Below are 5,624 nucleotides of genomic sequence, written 5' to 3' on the forward strand. Positions count from 1 at the left end.
ACCAACAGAATGGGAAAAATTTTTGCAATCTACCCATCTGACAAAGGGCCAATATCCAGAATCTACAAATAATTAAAACAGATTTACAAGAAAAAAACAAACCCATTCAAAAGTGGGCAAAGGATATGAACAGACACTTCTCAAAAGAAGACATATATGAGGCCAGTGAACATTTGAAAAAAATGCTCATCATCACTGGTCATTAGAGAAATGCAAATTAAAACTATATTGAGATCTCATCTTACACCAGTTAGAATGGCAGTCATTAAAAAATCTGGAGACAACAGAGGCTGGAGAGGATGTGGAGAAATAGGAACACTTTTACACTGTTGGAGGGAGTGTAAATTAGTTCAACCATTGTGGAAGACAGTGTGACAATTCCTCAAGGATCTAGAAATATAAATTCCATTTGACCCAGCAATCCTATTACTGGGTATATACCCAAAGGATTATAAATTGTTCTACTATAAAGACACATGCACACATATGTTTATTGTGGCACTGTTTACAATAGCAAAGACCTGGAACCAACCCAAATGCCCATCAATGATAGACTGGACAAAGAAAATGTGTCACGTATACACCATGGAATACTATGCAGCCATAAAAAAGATGAGTTCATGTCCATTCTGGGGACTTGGATTAATCTGGAAACCATCATTCTCAGCAAACTGACACAAGAACAGAAAATCAAACACTGCATGTTCTCACTCATAGGCGGGTGTTGAACAATGAGAACACGTGGACACAGGGAGGAGAGCATCACACATTGTGGTCAGTTGGTGGGGGCAAGGGGAGGGACAGTGAGGGGTGGGGAGGGTGAAGAGGGATAACTTGGGGAGAAATGCCAAATATAGATGATGAGGAATGGAGGCAGCAAACCACCTTGCCATGTATGTACCTATGCAACAACCCTGTATGATATGCACATGTATCACAGAACATAAAGTAAAATAAAAAAAAGAGAAAGAAATGTAAAATAAAATAAGTCTAAATTTGGCTGGAAAAAAAAAAGAATGTACAGAAATAAAAGTAATGGTATCTGTTTTATGGTGTGGCTGTGTCTCACCCAAATCTTACCTTGAATTGTAGTTCCTATAATCCTCATGTGTCATAGGAGAGACCTGGCAGGAGGTAATTGATTCATGGGGGTGGTTATTCCTATGCTGCTGTTCTTATGATAGTGAGTTTTCATGAGATTTTATGGTTTTATAAGGGCTTTTCCCCGTTTGCTTGGCACTTTTCTCTCCTGCTGTCATGTGAGGAAGGATGTGTTGTTTCCCCTTCTGCTATGATTGTGAGTTTCCTGAGGCCTCTCCAGCCATGTGGAACTATGAGTCAATTAAATCTCTTTTCTTTATAAATTACCCAGTCATGGGCAGTTCTTTATAGCAGTGTGAGAATGGACTACTAAAGTAAACTGGTACTGCAGAGAGTGGAGTGTTGCTGCAAAGATGCCTGAAAATATGGAAGTGACATTGTAACTGGGTAACAGGCAGAGACTGAAACAGTTTGGAGGGCTCAGAAGAAGACAGGAAGATGTGGGAAAGTTTGTAACTTTCTAGAGACTTGCAGGACTCAGAAGACAAGAAGATAAGGGAACAGTTGGAACTTCCTAGAGATTCACTGAGCGGCTTTGACCAAAATGTTGATAGTGATATCAGCAATGAAGTCCAGGATGGGTGGTCTCAGATGGTGATATGGATTGGCTCTATCCCAGCCCAAATCTTATCTTGAATTGTGGCTCCCATAATTCCTATGTGTTGTCGGAGGGACCCTGTCAAAGATAATTGAATCATGGGGCTGGTTTCCCCCATACTGTTCTCATAATAGTAAATAAGTCACATGAGATCCGATGGTTTTATAAGGACAAGCTCCTTTCACTTGGCTCTCACTTCTTTCTTGTCTGCCACCATGTAAGATGTGCCTTTGCCTTCTATCATGATTGTGAGTCCTCCCCAGCCACATGGAACTGTGAATTCATTAAACTTCTTTTTATTGATAAATTACCCAGTCTCAGGTATGTATTTATTAGCAGCATGAAAATGGACTAATATAGACAGAGATGAGAAACTTGGGAACTGGAATAATGGTGATTTTTGCTATGGTTTAGCAAAGAGACATGATATTTTGCCTCTGCCCTAGAAATTTGTGGAATTTTGAACTTGAGAGAGATAATTTAAGATATCTGGTGGAAGAAATTTCTAAGTGGCAAAACATTCAAGAGGAATCAGAGCATAAAAGTTTAGAAAGTTTGCAGCCTGGTGATGTGATAGAAAAGAAAAACCTATTTTCTGGGGAGAAATTCAAGCTGGCTATAGATATATGTGTAAGTAATGAAAAGCTAAATGTTAATCACCAAGACAATGGGGAAAATGTCTTCAGGGCATGTTAGAGAACCTTCACAGCAGCCCTCTCATCACAAGTCCAGAGGCCTAGGAGGGAAATATGGTTTCATGTGCTGGGCCCAGGGCCCCCCTGCTCTGTGCAACCTTGGGACATGGTGCCCTGAGTCTCAGCTGCTTCAGCTTCAGCCATAGTTAAAAGGGGCCAAGGTACAGTTCAGGCTATTATTTCACAAGGTACAAACCCCAAGCCTTGGTGGGGCTTACATGAAGTGTTGAGCCTTGGGGTGCAAAAAAGTCAAAAATTGAAGTTTGGGAACCTCTGCCTAGATTTCAAAGAATATATGGAAACAGTTGGATGTCCAGGCAGAAGTTTGCTGCAGGTGTTGAGTGCTCATGAAGAACCTCTGCTAGGGCCCCACACAGAGTCCCTGCTGGGGCACTGCCTAGTGGAGCTGTGAAAGGATGGCCACTGACCTTCAGACCCCAGAATGTAGATCTACCAACAGCTTGTACCATGCACCTGGAAATACTGCAGACACTCAATGCCAGGTTGTAAAAGCAGCCAGGAGGGTGGTTGCATCCTGCAAAGCCACAGAGGCAGAGCTGCCAAAGGCTGTGGGTGCCCACCTCTTGCATCAGCATGACCTGAATGTAATACATGGTGTCAAAGGATATCATTTTGAAACTTTAAGGTTTGGCAACTGCCCTGTTGGAGTTCAGACTTGTGTAGGTCCTATAGCCCCTTCGTTTTGGCCAATTTCTCCCTTTTCGAATGGGTGTATTTTCCCAATGCTTGTATCCCCATTGTATCTGAGAGGTAACTAACTTGCTTTTGATTTTGTAGGTTCATAGTTGGAAAGGAATTACATTGTCTCAGATGATACCTTAGACTTGGACTTTTGGGTTAATGCTAGAATGAGTTAAGACTTTGGGGGACTGTTAGAAAGGCATGACTGTGTTCTGAAATGTGAGGACATTATATTTTGGAGGAATTGGGATGGAATGACATATTTTGTCTGTGTCCCCACCCAAATCTCACCTTGAATTGTAGTTACTATCATCTCCATGTGTCACGGGAGGGACCCAGTAGGAGGTAATTGAATCATGGGGGCAGTTACCTGTATGATGCTGTTCTTGTGGTAGTGAGTTCTCATAAGATCTGATGGTTTTATAGGGGACTTTTCCCCCTTTGCTCGGCACTTCTCTCTCCTGCTACCATGTGAGGAAGAACATGCTTGCTTCCCATTCTGCCATGATTGTAAGTTTCTGGATGCTTCCCGAGTTACACAGAACTGCAAGTCAATTAAATCTCTTTCCTACATAAATTACCCAGTCCCTTACAGTTCTTTATAGCAGCATGAGAACAGACTAATACACTGTTTGTAAATTAACTTTACCTTTTAAAACAAATACAATATTCCAGTAGGTTGCATCTGGGCCACAACTGTATTTATTACTTGTATGCCTTTTCTCTCGATTTTAACATGTACTTTATGATGACCTTCAGTACCATGAGTAATTTGGATTCCAAGAGTCCTTAAACATTTTAGGCATTCTTATTTCCCTAGCACACAGGTAGCTAGTAAATGGCCACAGTGATTTCCTAGGAGTAGAACTGGGGAAATAATTATCATTTATTCATGTCCTGGAATTGCAGTATTCTTTTCCTGTGGTCCTGCCCTCCACTCCAGCTGATAAGTTCAGGGTCTGAAATTAGCTCAGATCAAGGCTATGGATGTGATTTGTTATGAGGGCTACCTCTTAACCTCTTGTTAAACAGCACTGATTTCACTTGTTTTCTCTCAATTTCATTTGACCCTATGGATGCCCCATCCTACTGACCATCTTCAGAATTCTCTCTGGTCAGGCCTAGCTGTCTGCCACTGTTTACTGTAACTGAATCTACTTAGATTCTAATGATTAAGGGCCAACATCAGGCCTCTATGTGTCTGGGTCTATCATCCCCTATCAGAGTGTTGAGTTCTGGAAAGGCACATTGTCCTTTTTATCTGAGCCTACCACAAAGATACCACCATTGAATGTACAAGGATGGTACAATCCCTCTCACCAGTGCTTAATCTTAATGTTTGGTAATTTGTGCTTTTAACACCTTATAACTGTAATTCAGAGACAGGCAGTAGAAGCTACTCTTGTTGAGATTTTAAAGATCACAGAAAAGTGCATGCATTTGTCTCAAAACAAATTTAAGGGATTGAAAAGTAAGGCCAAAATGAAAGAAAGCATAGGATGTAAATTTTATGCACTCTAATACTCAGATCTTAGACTATTCATTGAGCTGGATGATGTAATTCCTAGAATCAATGAGCAATTTCATTATCTGACAGCCAAATTCATATTCCTTTAATTATTATCACTATTAATATTCTACCTTACATTTTCTTTTTCATTTCTGAATAGATAAAATAAGTTTTCTTCACTTAGAATAATAGTCTCTAATCTCATCCAGGTCACTGCAAATGCTGTTAGTTCATTCCTTTTTATGGCTGAGTAATATTCCATTGTATATATATACACCACAGTTTCTTTATCTACTCATTGATTGATGGGCATGTAGGTTGGCTCCACGATTTTGCAATTGTGAATTGTGCCGCTATAAACATCCATGTGCAAGTATATTTTTTGAATAATGATTTATTTTCCTCTGGGTAGATATCCAGTAGTGGGATGGCTGGATTAAATGGTAGTTCTGCTTTTTGTTCTTTAAGGAATCTCCAAACTGTTTTCCATAGTGGCTGTAATAGTTTACATTCCCACCAGCAGTGTAGAAGTGTTCCCGGATCACCACATCCACACCAACATCTACTGTTTTTGATTTTTTGATTATGGCCATTCTTGCAGGAGTAAGGTTTCGATTTGCATTTCCCTGATCTTTAGTGATGTTGAGCATTATTTCATATGATTGTTGGTTATTTGTATATCTTCTTTTGAGAACTGTCTATTCATATCCTTAGCCCGCTTTTTGATAGGATTGTTATTTTAAGTGAAGTAACTCAGGAATGGAAAACCAAACATTGGATGTTCTCACTGATATGTGGGAGCTAAGCTGTGAAGATGCAAAGGCATAAGAATGATATAATGGACTTTGGGGACTTGGGGGAAAGAGTGAGAGGAGGGCAACGGATAAAAGACTACAAATACAGTGCAGTGTATGCTGCTCAGATAATGGGTGTACCAGTATCTCACAAATCACCACTAAAGAACTTACTCATGTAACCAAATACCACCTGAACCCCAATAACTTATGGAAAAATAAAA

This window comes from Aotus nancymaae, unplaced genomic scaffold, assembly GCF_030222135.1.
Source record: "Aotus nancymaae isolate 86718 unplaced genomic scaffold, 86718_ANA_hifiasm-v0.15.2.pri h1tg000007l, whole genome shotgun sequence".
Classification (NCBI taxonomy): Eukaryota; Metazoa; Chordata; class Mammalia; order Primates; family Aotidae; genus Aotus; species Aotus nancymaae.